Source organism: Gracilinanus agilis, chromosome 4, assembly GCF_016433145.1.
Source record: "Gracilinanus agilis isolate LMUSP501 chromosome 4, AgileGrace, whole genome shotgun sequence".
NCBI lineage: Eukaryota > Metazoa > Chordata > Mammalia > Didelphimorphia > Didelphidae > Gracilinanus > Gracilinanus agilis.
The window spans coordinates 258,347,094-258,368,771 of NC_058133.1; the positions used below are offsets into that span (position 1 = coordinate 258,347,094).

The window sequence follows — 21,678 nt, forward strand, 5'->3', positions numbered from 1 at the left end:
ATGCGGGGGGTGAAGGGGAAAGTAGGGGTATGAAGCATGTAAACAGGTTAAAAATGAATATTAATAAATGTTAAAAATGGGGGAAAAAAAGCAAGCACTATTCAGTAAACAAACAAACAAAAAATGCACAGTCAGAACATCACCTTAGGGAAATTTAAGTTTATAGCCAGTCTTCAGGAAAGTTCAATTGCTTTAAACACTATTTAAGCATAAATAGTGAAAATGAATTCTAAGTTCTTTTAGATAATTGAGGGTAGAGGGAAGTGAAATTAATTGGTGTTAAAGGGCTTTGTTGTTCATTTATTTCAGTGGTATATGACTCTTGTTCTCCCCATTTGGGATTTTCTTGACAAAGATACTGAAGTGGTTTGACATTTTCTTCTATAGTTCACTCTGCAAGTGAGAAAACTGAGGCAAATAGGGTTGTGATTTGCCCAGGGTCACACAGCTGGTGAGTGTCTGAGGCCAAATTTGAACTCTGACTCCAGGGCTTGATGCTCCATCTGCTGTGTTACCTACTTGTTCTTAGAGTTAGAAGACATGTGAGCCCAAATCTCAGCTTTACCACATACTCTCTTTATGACCTTGGGCAATTTATTTAACTTTTTTGGGCATTTAGTGGACCAAGGCCATGACAGGTGGATCAAATGAACTTATAGGTCCTTTTCAGCTTTAAATCAATGATCTTAGGAAAGTAAGTACCATATCTTTTTTTTACCTGTCTTTATTTATTAAGTATAAGTAGGTCTAGAAAAATGTTAAACTGTCAACATTCAACAGCATGTGATTTTTCAGGCACAGATGATCCCATTGTGGATTACTCAGGGTCCTGGGGGCTTCTCCTATGTCGTGTTGCTTGCTTTTTGGCCACTTTGTGAGCAAGTGGGCACTTCTACAAGAGGAAAGACAGGGAGCAGGGAAAGGCTCCATATCTTAAATAAATAAAAGAACAGAAATTATTATATGCCCATTAGATTTTACAAATTTCTTTATAAACTATATTGTCTCAATCAATCCTCACAACAACCTTGTAAAGTAGGTACTGTAGACATCATTATCACAATTTGACAAATAAGGAAATGAGACTTCAAGATATTTAAGTGATGCCCACAATTACAGAGCAAGGGTTAGGAAAGGTTAAATGGATATCTTCTAATTTAAATGTTATCTTTAGTTTTGTTTTGTTATGAATTTAATCCCCAAGAAATATAAAAATTTTCAGTACATGAAGAACAAAAAATACAAAACTGTGAACTTATTTTACATGGTTTATTTTTAAATATAATTATTAAATTTAACAAAGTTATAATAAAACTGACATCTAAGTCCAAAAAAAAATATGCATTAGGGTAATCACTTAGAGTCTATATCCCCAATCATATCCCCATTGACCCATGTGATCAAGCAGTATTATTTCTTCTGTGTTTCCACTCCCACAGTTCTTCCTCTGAATATAGATAGTTCTTTCTCATAAGTTCCTCTGGATTGTCCTGGATCATGCATTGCTACTAGTACAGAAGTCCATTACATTCGATTGTACCACAGTGTATCAGTCTCTGAGTACAATGTTCTCCTGGTTCTGCTCCTTTCACTCTGCATCAATTCCTGGAGGTTTTTCCAGTTCACATGAAATTCCTCCAGTTTATTATTCCTTTCAGCACAATAGTATTCCATCACCACCATGTACCACAATTTTTTCAGCCATTCCCCAATGGATGGGCATTCCCTCAATTTCCAATTCTTTACCACAACAAAAAGAGCAGGTATGAATATTTTGTACACGTAGGTTTATTATCTCTTTGGGATACAGAAGGAAACTGATTTTGAAAGGAAAAAAAAAGCATAATACTATCTGAAAGACCAATGAAGACATAGTTTGAGTGAAACAGTCAGTAGAAAAGTGGTTTTCCCAGGAGATAAATTGCTATACACAGAATTCCTCAAAGAAATGAAGTATATCAAGGGCCAGAATGGCCCTGGACATATGAGTTTTATTAATATGCCTTCTTGATAGTTTTTTGTAATTTTGACCCTACTCTTCATATAATTGGTTGAAGAGTATGTTTTATATTTGTGAGCAAACTGTTATATAATAATTATTTTTTTACATTCTTTTTAGTAAAGTTTTCGTGATTAAAAGTTAATTATGTTATTTTGACTGATTTGTTTAAATGGGAAGAAAATATGGTAGGAATAGAAAAAACTATTTATTAAGCACTTACTGTGTTCCAGATAGCAAGTTAAACTGCTGGGTATACAAATACAAGCAAATGAAAGATAGAATTAGCCCTCTAGGACCTTATGTTCTAATTGTGAAGATTCACTTTTAATAGTGTGTCATTTTGATTTCTAATTTTTAATACAAGAATTTATTAAATTAAAATTTTTAATACAAGAATTTATTAAATTAAAAAATTAATGTTAACAAACAAAAAGTCACACAGGGGAAACTGAGTGGGAAATCCACCCTCCTTTGAATTGCTTTGCAAATCTCAGGGTCCCTGCAGGACTTTGTCATCTGTCATGAACTACGATGGCTCCCAGCATAATACTGCTCTGTAACATTGAATTTTTCAAGTCTTTCCCTCATTCTTCTATCCTGACAATCATAGGAATGACCTCATATTCCTTGTCCCAGCACAGTCTCTAAAATTGGGACAATTAAGAGACATTCCATAAAGGCTTATAATATCTTTATCATAAAGGACTCAGGTGGAAGTCTTGAGGTCTTGTCTGTGAGACATTTAGTCATCAGGTCACTTGGGGGAAAGTCCTCTACAAGTTTGAAGCATCTATTCAACCAATTCAATCTCATTACTCCTATATTGTGTATTAAATTTAGTTGATTATACTTAAGCAATTAAATGTATTTAATATCTGTTTATACAAGAGAAATAATTACTCTCCCTATGGAATCACATTAAACTGGATAATACTGATAGGGAATTAGCATAGGATTAAAATCATTGACTTAGGATGCGCAAGGGTCTAATCAAATAGAGTTAAGGATCAAATTTTTTCTCACATGAGCATAGGGAACAGCCAGTGAAAGGTATAGAAATGGGAGATGAAATGTTGTGAATCATGTGAATGGAGGGCAGCAAAGTGGAAGAAAATGGGAAAGGTGGAAAGAGTTTAGGTTATGACAGAGATGGGCAAAGTACGGCCTGTGGGCCAGATGCAGCCCCTGGAAATGTTCTATCTGGCAGGTGAACATAATTCCTAATCTGACGAATACAAAAGAATACAGGCTATAGGAAAAATAAATATTTTCCTCTTTTTCCTTTCCTTTGTTTTCCTTTCCTTTGGCCCCCTCTTTAAAAAGTCTTCCCATCACTGGGTAATAAAGACCTTTAAAGGCTAAACAGAGGACTTTATATTTGAACCTGTAAGTTAAGAGGGAGTCACTGGAATGTATTAAATAGTGTGAAGTGGCAGGGTCAGACCCACACTATAACAAAATCATTTTGGCAGTTTAATAGAGAATGGATTAGAGTAGGGAGAGAGTTAAGACAATGAGACCTCAAGTAGAAGGCTAGTGTAGCCATGCAGCTGAGAGGTAGCCAGATCCTGAACTAGGATGGTGGCTGCATGACTAGGGAGAAAATGCCTTTAAGAATTTAGCCTGAACCAACTTTCTTATCTTCATCATTCATAAGGATCATAGATTAAAAGTTGGAAAGGATTCAAAGATCATCAAATGCACCCCTGTTATTTTATAAATGGGGAAACTAAGACCCAGAAAGGTGGTCATACAGGTAGCAAGTAGGAGTCCCTTGATTTAAAACAAGGAGATCAGACTCCAAATCCAACATTCTATCTAAGGCATCATACTGACTCCCCTATATGAAAGTGCTATAATGGCCAGATTTATCTGATAGGCTCTTAGGCTCCTAGATACAGAATTATGAGTCAATTTTAAGTCATCAAATCCAACCTAGTCATTTTAAAGAAAAGCAAAGAGAAAGCCCAGAAAATTAAGTGACTTGTTCAAGATCATTCAGGTAATAAGTGATGGAACCTGAATTTGAATATAGGTTATCTTCACTCTAAACCCAACACTTTTTGTACTATTAAATTACCTCATATGTGTGTGTATGTGTGTGTATTAATATATATATATATAATCTTCTCTCTATTCCCCAGCATAATGCAGAATCAAGCAATAATATTCAAGTTCTTTCTTATTGTAAAATATTGTGCTAAGTGTTGAAGCAGATAAAAAGGATTAGAAACAGTTTCTCTACTCAGTGACTTTCCAATCTTGGCATCTTCATTCTTATTTGTCTAAATGTTACCCATTCTTTAAAGGCCAGTGCAAACTCAGCCCTATCAATGAAGGTTTTCTTGTCTACTCTATTGCTGATTTTCCCCCTTCTCTTAATTTCTATATGATTTCTTTACTGTACCACACACTGGTATTTACCATTTTATGTTATTCAATTTTTTGTGCATGCACTTCTTTTCTCCCCAGGAGGTAGAAATTAAGCTCCCCAATGATAAGAATTACATCTTATGCTTCTTAGCACCCTGCCCACCCATGATGCTCTGGATATCCTATAGCAAGTGCTCAATAAAAATCAAATCAGTATTATAAAGGGAGAAAAAGTGGTACAGAGAAGTCAAGTGGTCTGTTTGAGGTCACACAGGTAATAAGATAATTAGGATTTGACTTAAGGTCTTTTTATGTCAAACCCATTATTCTCTTTTCTAATTTACACCTTCTATCCTTTGGACCTCTAATCCTTTTTGAGACTGAGGTAAAACCTTCGGGACCTGAGAAGAGAGAAGTTAGGTAGAGCAAAGAGAAGAAATGGAGAGGAAAGTGAAGAAAGAAAAGAAATTTAGTGTTTTTTATATATGTCTCTATCTTGTGACTTTAATATTCTGAATGTAAATGTCTAGGGTAGTAAAGGAGAGTGTGACCTAGATGAAAATCAGTAGCATGTATTTGTGATGGGTTAGTCACCTTAGACCAGTTCAAAAGGTCTGCTTGTTAAATTTTCAGTGAGACCTTGGTAATTAGAAAACACTCTAAATTAGGCCTTGACATTTTGTTTGTTTATTGTCTGGATTTAAGAAACAGAGAAAACATTAATGATGTATATTAAACTAATAAATAAATATTAAAAGTATGTCTTATATCCTTTCTTTCCTCCAGAGATCCAAATATTAAACATCTACCAGTATATTCCTAGATGTAGTGGAAAGTAGATGAAACTTATAATAGGACAACCTTGATTCAAGTCTTGGATCATACTGTATGTTTGCTGTGTCACCATGAAGAAATTATTTGATTTCTCAGCACCCGTTTCATATTCTGCAAAATTATCTACTTCATAGTGCATTTTACATCATAAAAACTAATATGCAAATATGAATTCTTATTACTGGGAGGAAATGGCAAACATTCTCCACTAGCCTAAGCCTTCTTGATAAATCCTTAGTTTCCACTCAGTCCTTGTTGTCCCTATTTCCCGAAATCCTGGAGCTTGACTCATCACTATCACTTGGACTTTGAACCATTGCTTCTTTAAGTGACCTAAAAAGGTATCACAGGAGGCAGGAGAAAATCAAGCAGCTGCCCAAAGACACTGGGGGCCATACTGGCATCAAGTTGAAATGCCAGTACTAAGAAGAGAAAGAGTAATGACCTAGAAATGTTTCTGCATATAACTTAGCTCTTGTTCATTATTTTCATTTTCCGTGGTGTCTAAAGTATTAAAAAAAAATAGCAGGAAAGGAAAATCCAAGATGGTCAGGAAAATGAATTGCAACCTCATATGGGTGCTATATATGAAGCACATTCATTTAGAGTGTTAGAATCTCAAACTTTGCTGCAACTAGAATGGTCTGAGATTTCCCTTCCTGCCTGTCTGTCTGTATAAGGTTTATTTGTGCAGCTTTGGTCCATGTCCAGAGGAGTCATCCTATATGTGCATGCCTAAGAGAAGACCCATATCCATCTTGTTGTGAGAAAGTTTGTGGTGGAAAAGAGAATGCTGCTTCTCACCCAAAGAATTGCAACTCAGACTTGATCATCTAAAGGCATGAAAGTTTTTATTCAAGATGTTACAGATAGTGTGGTCAGAGCTGTGGAAATAACCCATGCAGGATGGAACTGCAGCAACTGAAGGGGATTCAGGTTACTAGATTTTATTGAGGTTCTGGGGCATTTCCCTCCTCTCATCCTTGAGAATTATCCACCCTCCCTAAGATTATTCCTCCCCTGGGTGTTCCAAGGAACATTCCAGGAAGAAGTGTAAAAGGGACCAGAAAGTGGTGCAAAAATTCCCAGTGTGCCTGTGTATTGATCCCTCCCATACCCTGCTTAATGCCATCTGTCTGGCCCTTTAAGGTTGGTTGGGCGTTTGGGTGTCCTTTCTCAGTCTTGCAAGCTCTTATGAAAGGGGAGAAAGTCATATCATAGCTCAGGTGCACTCTCCCTAATCCTTGGCTTGGAATGTCAGGCAAACCTATTATTTCTCATTCTTCCTCTGCACAACCCCATCAATCTGAAGTCAAGGGAAGAAGAATTAAGAAAGTGACCAGAACTGATCAAATCTTGGCAAGGACAAGATAGGGGCAAAACTTAGCCCCATATTCCTCTGGAAGATAGGATGTCTAATAGTGTGCTTCTGGAAATTTCTTTAGCTACACTTGAGAAAATTCTACTCTAAGGAAGTAAATGTTTCACAAGAGGCATCTAAACATCTATTTTCCTATAAGTGACTTGAATTCTTTAAAATGTCATTTTACTAAGAAACAAAAGAACTTATAAACAAAAATAAACATGCAGTAAAGTGTTACTTAAAAGATGGAATGGTACAACTATTTTATTCATTCATTATAGAGAAATAAGTAATTATTGTACAAAGAATGTAGCACCAGAAGGCAAAGATAAGCAAAATAATAAAAGGCTGAGAGAAGCAAAAGAAACAAGGAACTAAAGCCCCCAAGTAAGGCATCTGTTAGAAGCCCATTTTAGTCTTCTCCGCCTAGCCCAGCCTCTGAGATGTGAACAAAGTGTTGGAGAGATTATGAGGGTACCTCCTTTGTAGTTTAGGAGGGTGGCTGAGGAAGGGAGAGTTATCCTCCCAGTGATTTCATCAGTTCCATGAATTTAGTCTGCTTCATCTCCATGCAAATGTCTATTAGATGTACATATCCAGTCCTAATTACTATCCTGAACTACAAATTTGATTGTCATCTGTTTACCAGCTGAATAAGACTGATGGGATTAATGCCTTTTGGGGCTCATCCAAAGAACTGATTGATGACTCAAACTGATTCCATTCTAAGGAAACAAGCATTATTTTAAGAGAATATGATAACAGAGTAGCTAGTAGAATAAGTAATTAAGTTAAGCTAAGGCAACAAGGAGATGTGATAAGTAAAGATAGAAAGTGAGAGAGTAAAAGGTGGGTAGGAGTTCTCAGGAATGCATTTTATCTTGATTTGTTACTAAGGAAGAAGAGGTCATTTCTTTGGACAGTTGTTGCCCTGTGTCTCCTGAGAACTAATCACACTTTACCCATGGTCCACTTTGGTCTGTGTGGCTTTACCCACGGTTCCCTCTGCCCACTCAGGGGAGCAAACCAAATGTAAATCGTATGCTAATGATATGATAAAAACCCTGGGGCAACTTTAGATCAAGTTTTGCTCTTTTCTAAGCAGACTCTCTGGAAGGCAGCAAGTGTAGAAACTGAGAATGTATTCATTATATTTTACTTTCCTTCAGTTATTCTACATACTCTCCAACCTAATTGGCTTAATTGCTCTTTCCCATACATGCCACCTCTCCCACCATTGTGTCTTCACACTAGCAGCCTCCATATCTGGAAAGCATTTCTTGAAAATTCACTTGAGAACTGCCACCTTCTAAGTCTTGACATAAAGTCTTTCCTAATTGTCCACTTATTAGTGCCTTTATCTCCAAACTACCTTGATTTTTAGTTTGTGTATTCTTAAATATGGGTACATTTTTTTCTTCCCTAATAGAATGCAAGTTCTGTGAGGGTAGAAACTATTTCATTTTTATCTTTGTTTATAAACATCAGTCACAGAACCTGGCATATAATAGATGCTTAATTAATTCCAACTGATTAAGAGACTAGGGGAGTCAGAGGAGTAGAGTAAGTTCAAGAAAGAAAATTAACTGACTTGTGTGAAAACATATACACTTAGGTAGAAGTTATGTTATTAAATAAGGTCTAGGTAAATGACATGCCCAGGGTCACAGAGCTAGGAATTGTCTGAGGCCAAATTTGAACCAAGGATTTCCCATCTCTAGGAATGGTTTTTAATCCATTGAACCACTAAGCCTCCTCCTAAAGATACTTTCAAAAGACCTCATTTGGCTTTGATGCCTTTCTCTTGATTGGAGCTTGGCTTTACTCTTCACTGATGGCAGTGAGAGACAAGGAAGTAAGTGGAAAACTTTTGGGTCTCTTTCCCTCTGAGGTTGACATGTGACCTTATGAATATTGGCTATGGTTCTTTATCTGTCTGCCTTGGTGATTGTTCTTTTATATTTTTCAGTGAAGGAAGTTGAAGGTTAGGACCATAGGAATTTCCAAAGGTCAGAAAAGAAAGCTATTCTGGAGTCTGGGAGTCAGAGAGTCCCTGCCAGTTTTGCTAAGGATGGAGAAGAAACATTCAGGAGCAGGACTGAAGGAGTTGAAATGAGGACTTATCTGACAGTAATATCTCATTTAGATACAAATTGGGGGGGGGGGCAATGTAATATAGAAATTGGGTTAAATCTGAGCTCACTATCCCCCAAAACTGAGAATTTCAGGGGACCGCGAACTCCCAACGTGTTGGTAAAAAATTTCATTCTTGTTTCCATATTTTCCATATTATTATATATTCCAATATTATTCCAATACTACATATCCACATTTTCCAATTAAGTATTCTTTTGTAAAAAGCTATTGATGCTAACTGGGTAAATGGAATTGGGGCCCTAGTCACTGGTAACTAATGAAATGGACAAGAACCTCCAGAATTGGGTAGGATTTGAACTAATGGAATTCAAGAAGTAACACCTCAGACCCTTGGGAATATTACTAGCATTTGATCAGAAGATGTAATAGTAAAGAGCTTCATTTGCATTATTTCATTTAATTTGTTTTTTTTTTTACTTTTTTTTTTTTTAAAACCCTTAACTTTCTGTGTATTGACTTATAGATGGAAGATTGGTAAGGGTAGGCAATGGGGGTCAAGTGACTTGCCCAGGGTCACACAGCTGGGAAGTGTCTGAGGCCGGATTTGAACCTAGGACATTCTGTCTCTAGGCCCGGCTCTCAATCCACTGAGCTACCCAGCTGCCCCCTAATTTGTTTTTATATCATTTAGTATGAAACTAATTCATTTTACATAATCCTTTAAGTAGTATATGTAACTAGAAATTAGAAAGGCTAGTCTCTGTTGTTTATTAACTGATGAGTAAGCTTAAGAGCTTCTTATGCTAAGGACACATCTTTACTATCTCCTGATTCTGAAAAAGATAATAGAAGCAGTCATAGAATCAGTTGTAAAAGTAGGATGAGTATTTGCTTTTCTAGGAATGTATGTCAATAGTAGGGTCCTCAGTTTTTATGACTCAAGGAGACAACTCTGTGTATCTTTAAGTTTCTTCTTGTGAGTTATTATCTAGCATAATATCAATATGTCTTTTCCTAAAATATTGTCTGAAGATAGTACTGACAGGATCAATAAAGTATTTGAACCTTGTACTAGAATTTATTAACTATAGCTAACATATTTTGAGTATGTAGGTTTTGTTATTCAATGATTTGTATCAACTCTCAAAGACATAAAAACAACGGTGAAATCCAGAAAGGATCTTTACCATAGACTGGCAACAGTGATGGATCACTGACTCTACTTACCCATGAATAAAGTCAGTTTTCAGCTCAGAATTCTGGCCCAGAGATTTCTTTATTTCTTATAATAGTGGACCCACCTCATGAATTGCTATATTTTGTTCCCATTTGACTAAATAGAAAGGGGAGTAGTTAATGAGGAAAATTAGTTTAAGGAGTTTAAAACCCAAAATTTAAACTGTGTACTTTTGCTTCACTTTGCTTGTGGAATTTTGTATTGTCTTCAAAGTTCTTATAAAGTGTAAGTGAAAATTACTTGAGCCCAGAGAGTACTCTCATTAGGAAGAGGAGTTGTGGCATTGAATTTCTCTCAAAGCAAGAATACATAAATTATAATAATGAATCCTCTCTGATAGAGTGTGGCTTAAAATGAGAGCAGAGACTTTTTCCTCCACATTTCTTTCATGGGGGTGATCATATACAAAGGTCAGAGCTCTAGGCTATGCACTAAAGACATCAGCTCTGTTCTATAATGGGAGTGACTAACTGATACTATGCCCCAACAGATACTGAGCAATTCAAGAACAGAAAGAGGAAATACCAGATTTCAGAGGCTTAAGGAGAGAGTGGGTAGTGTGGAAGAAGAGGTCTGAAGTCTAGACAGCTTTAGCACTAAATTTGAGGGTGAAAATGGGAAATAAAAAAGGACTTAGGAAATAGAATAACCCTTTGATATTCTACCAAGCCATGCTTTCCACATAGATCCTACACAGCATGTCCGAGACTCACAATAGCACTGAGTTAAAAGATGAACATAGAATTGAGTGAAACAATCTTTTCCTCATTGGACCTGCAGTGACTAAGTAACTCACAATAAAAATGTGTGTAGAGACCAGGATGAAATGAGATAAGACATGTATATAAGATAAGCACATTGGTGCTCTCATCCTATTATTTTCTACCTCTCCTGATCTTTCCACTTGCTTTCTCTCTGTACTACCAGACTTTGGAGGAAATATACCTTTTTAAAGTAGGGCATTGTGTAAGAATCACAATGGCAATATTCTTCCTTCCTCCAAGAAACACACTGCACCTCTTTGACCTCTAGAAAGGTCAAATCACTAAATGATTAAAATTGGGCTAAGGAGGAGGTAGAGACAGAAGGAGATTTGGGGAGGGGATTCTTTAATGAAGAATAATTATTTAAACTTGTATGTCTTTCTATTCTGCCAGTTTTATCAGGCAAAGGTGCTAATAATCATCCACTGTCCTTTTAATAGGGCAGCTTGGAAGCAAAGTGAATAGAGTACTGGCCCTGGAGTCAGGAAGATCTGAGTTCAAATCCACCCTCAGACACTTCCTAGCCATGTGTCCTGGGTAAATCACTTTAACTATGATTGCCTCAGATCCTCATCTGTAAAATGAGTTAGAGGAGGGCATGGAAAACCACTTCATTATCTTTGGCAAGAAAACTCCAAAAGGATTCATGAAGAGTTGGACACAACTGAAACAACTAAACAACAACATCCTTCTCTACAAGATTATGCAAATTAATTTATAGCTTAAATCAATGCTGCTCCAAGGTGCCATTCCTACCGGGCAAGAAGATCACATTTACTGACTAACACAATTTTTAGGCTTCTTTCATCCTAGCAATGGTTTAACTTCCCTGCAGAATTGTTAAAATTTTTCTGCAAATTGTTCTACAGTTCTCTAGAGAACTGCTATTTTCCATTGTAGAATCAATAACCAATTTACAAAGCTCAAAATGAGTAGGATGGGGGGATATATTTATAGATATACATATATTATGTATATGAATATTTTATATATCATATATACATATATTGTGTACATATATTATGTACTACAGATTTAGGGATTTGGAACATAGCAGTCACTCTATTTAGGGAGAATGCGAGGTAACTATTCATCAGAGATACTGAGACTTTTTGAAAGCAAAATATTTATCTTTCAACCTGTAAAACAGGAGGAAACTGATAAAAGAGTGGTAGAGCACTTACTCTTCTAAATCAGGTTAATAGTCAAGCCCCCAGACCCTTTGCTTCTCATCTCCTATCCCCATACTCCAAGTCTATCACTACATGCTAACCTATGAGGTTTTTATGCTGAGGATCCTCAGCATCCTTTAATGGTCCCTTGTGTGTTGGATGGTTGGGTAGTGGTATAGGAAAATCCCCAGGATGTTCTTGATAGTCAGGTTGTACAGTGGATAAGCGCTGGGTCCAGGGTCAGGAAGACTCATTTTCCTGAGTTTAAATCCAGCTTAAGATACTTAACTACCTCTGTGACCTTAGGCAACTCACTTAACCCTGTTGGTCTCAGTTTTCTCATCTGTAAAATGAGCTTAAGAAGGAAATGGTAGAATACTCCAGTATCTTTGCCAAGAAAATCCCAATTCTGATCACAGAGTCAGATCTGATTGAAAAATGACTGAACCACTGAACTAAGGTTTGGAAAGCACCATACATATATGATCTTATTTTATTTGATCCTCATAACAATGCTGTGAGGTAGGTGCTATTGGCATGCCTATTTTATAGATGATGAACCTGAGGCTCAGAGAGATTAAGTGAATTACCTAGGGTCATACAAATAGAAATGATCAGGGCTGGCAACTCAACTCCAGTTTGTCCTGACTCCAAGTCCACTACACCACCTGGCCAACTCAATGAAATAAAAAGATCTGACTACACAGTCCCTGATGTTTTTCTAATTGTAGTTCTATTACCATTTGCAGTATTTATAACCTTATCAGGCTGTAACTCTACAGTTACCTAGGATCTTCCTGGAAAATAACAGTTAAACAACATATGCAGACTAACAGAACACATTGTATAGGGGAGAAACTAAATAAATAACAAATATTCCTGTAGTTATCATGTAAAAGACAATGTCCTCTACCTCGGTCTTTCCTTCCTCCCTAACCAAGCCTCCCATCTGCAACCATGGACTCAGCACAGATAATAAGATTATTCTTTAAAGTCTTCAGATCTTTATTTTCTTTTCCTCTTTTTATAGCCACAATGTATTATGTGTCATTCCATGAAATGGAGGCAGGAGGAGGAATGGGAATTGAAGTAACAAGAAAAATTACTCAGTATATATTTCTGCTCATAAAGCTCATAAATCAGGAAAAAGATTAGAGTTCATTGCAGCAAATGGGGAGGATGGAGAAGTCTATAATCTCACTATCTTCACTCTAATTTCTTTCCTCCAAAGTCTAGTAGTACATCGAGAAAGCAAGTGGAAGGAGCAGGAGAGGTAGAAAATAATAGGATGAGAGTACCAATGCTCCCTACCATAAAGTTTGACTTGTGGGGGTATGGGCTTGATGACAAAGGCCAATACAGGGAGAGAAGTTAGGAATAAGGAAATAGAAAGGATATGGAGAAATAAGTGCCTCTGGTTGTTTCTCTGTCCCATACAAGGTAGCTTCATTAGGCTAAAAAAGAAAGAAAAAAGGAAACACAGATTAAGGAAAGTCATCTCTACCATCAAATTTCTTATTATTTTGGACATCCTATCTCACCACCATTCCAAAAAATCAGGGACTCCTTTAGCCCCAATCACTGTCACATTCATCTTTATTGTATTTCCCATTGTTACACCCGCCCCTCTCTAGCCCTAGGACCACCAGAGTCTTACTTCTTGCTGTAAGAGAGATGTCTGATCCCTGTCATTACCTAGAGAAACAGGAGAGAGAAAACCTAATCAGGAACTTATTGCCCAGGAGAGTACAAGAAAGGATGGGAAGAGATGAGAGCCTCTGGGTTTCTACTTCTTATATCCCAAGGTTTAAATGAACCAGCCTTTCCCTTCTACCTCATGTCAATCCTTTACTTACTTGCAGTTGTAGTATAGCTTCCTCATTTTGTATCTAGAATTAAAAAAATAAATAGCAACCCAATGGGAAATTTAGAAGGAGCAAGTACATTGAGATCCCAGGGACTCAATTGATCTGCCATTTACCTAGGACGAGTTCTTATAACTGTGACTCTAACTAGTACAGAATCGGGATCCAACAGAAAGAGAAAGATCCCTGTTCTAGTCACCTCTGGGCAGGCATTCAATTCTTTTGACCTAAATTTCTACATCTATTTCTCTGTCCAAAGGAATTACCCTACTCACTAACCCACTTGTACCCCAAACGGAGGATCTGTAAAAATAGAGTACCTTTATTGGTTTGTTCATCTACAGTCCCAGAACTGTAGAATCTCAGTCTTTAATATAAAATGAGATTTGCTCCCAACACGGAATTTCTGCCATACCTGTTGCCCACTGAACCGTTTTTCATTCTTCCCTACCTGAAGTATTTTTCCTCCAGACCACAACTCCAACAATGGCTGCAGTGAGGAGGAGGAGATGGTGACCCCTGCAGAGAGTCCTATAGATGAGAAGTGTGGCTCTAAAAGGAAAATGAGAAGTGAGTGTCCCTGTCCCCTCCTTGAGGTCCCACTTTGCCACTCAAGAATACCTTCAGAATAGCTTCTGTCCCTAGAAGTGGGGAGAGACAAAGAACTTCCCGGTTCCCATCTCCGGGACTTACCCCATTTCAGGAAGCGCGGCTCTGGCAGACCCTCATGCTGCACTCGGCAGGTGTATTTATGTTCTCTTCCAGAGAGCATCTCCACAGTGGCCCACTTCTGGAAGGTCCCATCCCCCGCAGGTCTGGTCTCAATGAACTCTTGGAGCTGTTCTTCTCCTTCCCTCAGCCAAGTTAGTGAGATCTCTGCAGAGTAAAAGTCCTGTACTCTACATTTTAGGGTTACCTCCCCGTCAGAACTCGTGTGTCGGGTCACTCGAGCAGAGGTCGGGTCTGTGGGGCCAAAGACAGAAGTATGGTCAGGATTGCCTTTTGCCGGTTACCTGAGAGGATGATCCTGCTCCAGGCACACAAAGATAGACTAGATGCCAGGACAGGGTGCACAGTCCGGGCTCGGGCAGATTCCAGTCATTGGGTCTAGGAAGAAAACTGGGAGAGCTAAGCCTAAGGCTGCGGCTGTAGGGGAGGCAGAGAAGGGATAGAGGTTCCTCATTTAGGGAGGGGGATCCTGAGCCTTTCTGAGATCCGCAGCACACACAGACCAGGGCCATGGCCTCAGAGTGAGAAAACCGGATAAGGAAAGGGTGCAGTGTGGCTGGGAGGTAGGAAAGCACCTGTCCGAAGTAAGGTCTCCTTTCCGGTCTCCAAGTGTCTTTGAAGCCAGCGCACGCACTCCTCCTCCAAATAGATCTTCCAAAATGCCGCAGTGCTTGGATCTGCATCCCACTTGCGCTTAATGTTCAGGGCCCTGACGTCTAAAGCAGCCCAGCGCAGAGTCTCGGTGACTAGCTTTATGTAGTCGTGTCCGTTGTACGCGAATTTCACGAAGTCACGGCTGAAGCTCCCGTTGGAGAACACTTCACAGCCTGACAGTCGCTGGAATGTGTGAACCCCTGGCGCCCCTAAGAAGATTCAGTATGGCTCAGAGGACGGTGTCTCGCTAAACCCTTTCAACAGGGTCAGAAATCTTAACCCCCTACCACTAAGGTCACATCCCCTTCTCTCCCTGTTCCGATCCACTTGTGTAGGCGGAAACAGGACTGGATCGACACGTAACCTAGACTCCTCTTGCCACTCACCTCCCTCACTGTGATTGTAGTTTGTGGATACTTTCTGCAGGCACATTCGGTTACTTTGCGAGTCTTCCCTAGAAATCCGCGCCTCCCGCTCCCAGTAGTCCGGAGTCTCCTATTCGATCCACTGCGTCCTGGGTTCCATGCTCTGGCTCGCGCTGTCACTGTCGAAGCTCAAAATATGCTGATCGTCCACGTAGACTACAGCGGTGAATCTAGGTTCATTTAGCCCGGGAAACACGGGAGACCTTGGTCCGGGCTCGGGGTGATGATTTCGGTCTCAAGAGCCTCGGTGTACCAGTCCCCCGGGCCAACCCCGGTCCCAGTCCAGTCTGTCCTCTGTATCTGCGGCAGAGGCTGAGATGTCAGGAAGCAAACCAGTTCCAGTCACCTGGACATTGTCTCCAGGCATTTAACCTTATTCTACACTTACCAGCCCAGGTCTCCGTAAGGATCAGGATCCCCAACAATAGTAGAGACAGCACAAAAAATTCCATGGTCAAGAATCAGAAAGCATTGAGACCAACTCACTGGCATTATATAAAAATCAGAGCCTTAACTCTGATTGGCTGCAGAGAAGCTTTGTTACCAAAAGGCAAATAGAAATAGAAAAATATGCCTAGATGGGCAGAATAAAGACAGGTTGTTAGAAGAAAACGGAAATGGATTCTGAGAAAATCCCCAGCATTAGAGATCAGAAACCATTCTCTGGTATCTACTGGCTATATCCAAATTGCCTCTCCCAGCCTCTATACACAATTCATGTTCTCTGAACTTGAAAGAGAGAATTAATGAACAGTTTCTCAAACTTTTCCCCAAAGTCTTCTCTGTCTTCTATGGTTTTCCTACTTTCATTATCCCTCAGTTTATCCCTCTTCTTTCCTTAGCAAATCTAATATTTTTTTTTCTCCAGAGAATTAATGACGTTTGAATATTTAAAGAAACTGAATAATTTTGTTGACCATTTTTTTTTTTTGGAGTTGGATGTTGGTGTTTCCATTTAATTCTAAGACAATCATCCCAGTTCTACAACAGATTAGCTAAAATGCTGGGCCAGTAAACCCACCTTTTTAGATCTAGCAGAAGAGAAGAAAGACAAAGAATAAAGATAACTGAAATCCAGTATTTGGAATTTTGATACAAAGTCAGGGGAGGGAAAGGGTTTGGTCACAAAACAAGGACTTAGTTACTAAAACTGAATACTAGAATAGAACCAACAAAAAGGTTTATGATTCTCAGCTGATTAGAATATGACTGTACATTCTTAGTAATCCTTGTTTGTATCAGAAACTCATGATACAAACGATGTGGTTACACTGAAGGGAGAAGAAGAGTTTTTCCCTTTCTTGTCTCATGGCTACAACAAAGAAATTATTAATCTTAGGGAGATATATATATACATATACATACATACATATATATATATATATATATATGAATTTGCCTCTGGAGGCAAGCTTAAAGTCCATCTAAACCAATCTTCTTTGTTCTACAAATGAACCTACATATGCTCTATGTATGGTCTGAGGACCAGAGTGGTTGTCTATCATACAGGTAGTAAGTAGCAGAAATAAGATTTGAATTTTACGGTCTCTAATTCCAAATTAAGCCATCTTGGCTCTCTACCAAATTGGCCCATCAAAAATCCTGAATGTGAAATTTCTTCGATGGAAACCACCACATCTCTTCAAGTCATGTTGAAGTCTCTGCTGGTTGAAGGGAAATGAGGCAGTGAGTGAAACACAGGGCCTAGAGTCCCAGGCCTGAGTTCAAATCTGGCCTAAGACACTTATTAGTTGTGCCTCCTGAGCAAAGCACTTAAGTTCTGTTTGGTTCAATTTTCTTAATTGTAAGTGTACCTTAAAGAGTTGCTGTGAGGACCAAATGAAGTAATATTTATCAAGTGCTCAAAATGGTGCTTCCTACATAGTAGGTGTTAGATAAATGCTTATTCCCTTCCTTTCCCTACTCAGCCCAAGCAATGGTCCTACCCTATCTTCAAACTTTCTCCCGATCACCATATAGTTTTTAAAAAGGAAAAAAAAAAAACAAAACACTGCCCTTCTGTCTTAAAATCAATATTACTTATGGGTTCTAAGGCAGAAGAGAGGTAAGAGCTAGACAGTAGGGATTAAGTGACACACCCAGAGACTCACAGATGGGGAATGTCTGAGGCCAGATCTGAACCCAAAATGTCGCATCTCTAGGCCTAACTCTATCCACTGAGTCACTTAGCTACCCCCTGAGCTACTTAGCTACTTCCCACAAAATAACTTGAAAAATATCACCTTCTTGACATCTTCTATGATGTTGCTTAGCTTCATAGAACAATTGCCTGGTCCACTAATTTCTCTAAAAAATTCAAGACAAATCTCTGGTTTTCCAACTCACAACACTATTGCCACTGTGAAAGATGAGGATGAAATGACCTGAATCCTTATCTTTCTCACTCTTCTCTGACTCTGACTTTTTATTTATTTCTTTGCTTACTTGTTGGTTTGCTATTTTTCCAGGCTCCTACCAATAATAAATACTTCTGCTCCACTCTATCTTGGTCAGGCAGGGTCTGGAGTAACATGTTCAGTTTGGGGAACCACATTTTAGGAAAGGTCCTGGACAATTAAGAGTATGTCTAGAAAAGAAAGATGAGAGTGGTTGAGAGGACATGCTGAAGAGGATTAATTGAAGCAATGAGGTATATTTAATGTGGAGAACTGAAGGCATAGTGGAGACATGATAGGTGTCTTCAAGTGTTTAAAAGGCTTCCACTGGGAAGCAGAATTAGATGTATAAGAGGTAACAAATAGAAGCAGAAGATGAATCAATTCCTCCCTGACACAAGGGAAAACCTTCCAATAATTAGAGCTACTTAAAATAGGTTTTCTTTGCAAATGCAGCTCTTCCTCTATGGAGAACTTCAAGCTGAGATTAAATCATCACTAAGTGAGTATTGTAGAAGAGATTATTGTTCACATATAGGTTGGACTAGACATAATCTAAAGTCCCTTCCAGGTCATTGGTATCCATGCTTTCAGATGCAAAGATTATTTATCCTCTCCACTCATTTAAATGAGAGAGGGAGGGAGAAATGGAAGCTATCCTAGTACCTTGTACAATTATATTTATCCTTTGTAATAACAGTCATAGGTCTAAGACAAAAAAAGGAATTCAGTGATTTTAGCTAAAGGAATCAGAGGGATGCAAGGACCCAAACCAAATATTTTCTTCTCTAGGCCTCCAAAAACCTAGGAATGGCACTATTAGAAAGAAAGGAGTAAGAAACTGAGTCCAATCAGTGTTGGGAGAGAAATAGCCAAAGTCTTTCTAATTGGGAAAAAATATACTTGAAGAATACAGTCAACCTGGAAAATAAGTGAGAACAATATCTCAAAAGTCACTGACTTGTGCATACTTTTTATCCCAGAACTACCAATACTTGGTCTATACCCGTAAGAAGATCAAAGAAAGAATAAAAGGGTCCATACCCACAACAATATTTATAACTACTTTTTGTAATAGACAAAAAACCCCAGAAAGTAAATTGTATAATTCCAAGAAGAGTTGTTTTAAATATATAATGACCAAAAACAATTCTAGAGGACTGAAGATAAAGCAAGCAGCCTCCTGCCAGAGAAGGATTAAGATATAAGATGCAGAATGAGACATACATTTTGGGGCATGGCCTATATGGGAATTCATTTTGCCTATTTGTTAAATTTCTTCTCCTTTCCTTTCTTCTCCTCTCTTCTCTTTTTCTTTCCTCTGCTCTCCTCTCACCTTTCAAAATAAAATTTAAAAATTAACCCTGGATTTTGCTGGGATAGGGAATTTTCACTTGAGGAAACTCCCTCTACTAGGGGTGATCAGTAATTCTTCTGAAACTCATCATCACTTTTTATTAGTTTTCAGGGGGCACTGAGAAGTTAAATTACTAGCAAAGTGTCATTCGGTCAGAATTTATCATAAGTAGAACCTGATCAGTTGATCCTGACTCTGATGCCATCCATTATGCTACCTTATAAATTTAAGTTGTATTCATATAAGCATGCTCTCTAGAGCAAAGCAATTGTATTTCTATCCTCTGCCTTGGACTGACCACATCTAGAGTTCATAGAAACCACATTTGGAGAAATCTCAAGCTTGAGTGAATCTTGAGTAGAGCCATTAAATGATGAAACGTCTTAAAGCCACCTCATATGAGTATTATTTGAAGAATGTAGTAGTGTTTCACAATAGAATAAAAGATCTAAGGGGAAGAACCAATGGCATCAAAGAGTTAAAGGTTGCCATATGGAAGAAGAATTAGATTTATTTTCCTTCATCCCACTCTACTCCGGTAATAGTATAACTAGGATAATACATGGTCATTGAAAGTCCCTGGATTTCAGCTCAACTTAACTACAATTTTATTTTATTTTTTCTATTTATGACTTCATTTAAAAATACTTTCTTTTTTCTAATTACATATAAATACATATAAAAATTTTAACATTTTTGTTTTAATTTTCAGTTCCAAATTCTTCCAACTCTTTCATCCCTCACACTTCCTTGAGAAGGCAAATAATTTGGTATATATTATAAATGTATGTTAAAGCAAAACATATTTCCATATTGCCCATGATGTAAAAGAAAACAGACCAAAAAAGAAAAGAAAAATAAAAGTAAAGGTATGCTTCAATTTTCATTCAGAATCAGTCATTTCTTTCTCTGAGGTGGATAATGTTTTTCATCCTAAATATTTTGAAATTCCACACTCAGTCTTCCATCAGTGAGATGACACTATTTGATGGAATACACAAGTCACATGACATACATAAAACCAAGAAAGACTGGAATAAATATTCATTCATAAACTATTGACAAAGTACTACCTTTTATGGGACATCAGTTATACTTTATACTTCGGGTTTAGTGTCCAGCATAGGTATCCTTCATCCCACCAAGCCCAATGTTTTGTTCTGATGACACAGATATCCTTTATCCTTCCTTCCTTCTATGAATAATGATATATTCAGTGTGAGTTTCTCTCTTGCTTCTCTAACCAAGATCAAAGGACACCAAGAAGACATAAAGACAAAATTGCATACTCTTACAAATATGAAGTACAGAATACTGAATATATGAAAGAACAGTATAGATTTGGAGTGAGAGAAATTGAATGGTACCACAATAGCTATTAGAAACAGGGTCAGGAATGAAGTTTATCTTTGGTCCTCAAAATCCTGAAACCTGAACATTCTCTACTACCATTTACTCAGTTCTATTTTCCTGAACTCAAAGGATTTCATAAAGTGACACTGTGGACTAAAGCTATAGCATACCCTGCTATACTGAGTAAAGAATGCAAAGTGATATATTTTTCTGTCATCTATCCCTTCCAGCTATGGCTTCAGTGATGAGACTCATTTGGGTTACAGTAACAGAGACAATGGGTTTCTGGCACACACACAGACACACACACACACACACACACACACACACACACACACACACACACATATATATATATATAAACATGGACAATTATGAACTTCTAAGAAAGTAAGCCATTTGAAAAACAAATTAGAGAGAATCAGGTAGTTCTGAGAGGATCTAAGAGAAGGCAGCTCTCAAAGAAAAAAATGACTTCAGTAAATATGACTAAAGTGCTTTGTTTCCTATAAATTGATGTATCTATTAATATCATAAGTAATTTGAGTTTGATAGCCAAGAGTGTTTGGGCAGCAAGTCATGAACACTTTGCCTTGCCTTCCAGGTGCCGCTATTTGTGCTGCCACCAGTGGATGAAGGCAAGAAGAGCAAGGAGCATATCATCAGGCCACTGGCTGTTGTCACTATTCCTTTTCTGCTCATGCTTTCCACCATCTCAATTGTTTCTGTAACTACTGCTACTGAGATACCAACTTTTATCAGTTAAAACTATCCAAAAGTGGAACAGGATTTCTTGGAGAGTAGTAGGTTACCCATTAACTACATCGCCAGTTATTAGATGTTATGTCAAAACAAACCCAGAAACTATATGAAGATAATTATAAAACATCTTTTATACAAATAAAGTCAGATTTAAATAACTAAGGAAATATAAGTTGTTCACTGTTGGGTAGAACCAATATAATTAAAATGAACCCTACCTAAAAGAATCTATTTATTCAATGCCATCCCAATTTTTAAATTATCAAAAAATTATTCTATTGAACTAGAAAAAAAA

At 37.8% G+C, this 21,678-nt stretch overlaps 1 pseudogene; it reads right to left on the bottom strand.

The window, feature by feature from the left end:
* Positions 1–817: 817 nt before the first annotated feature.
* LOC123246363 lies at positions 818–18,048 on the bottom strand (annotated as a pseudogene).
* Positions 18,049–21,678: the final 3,630 nt, after the last annotated feature.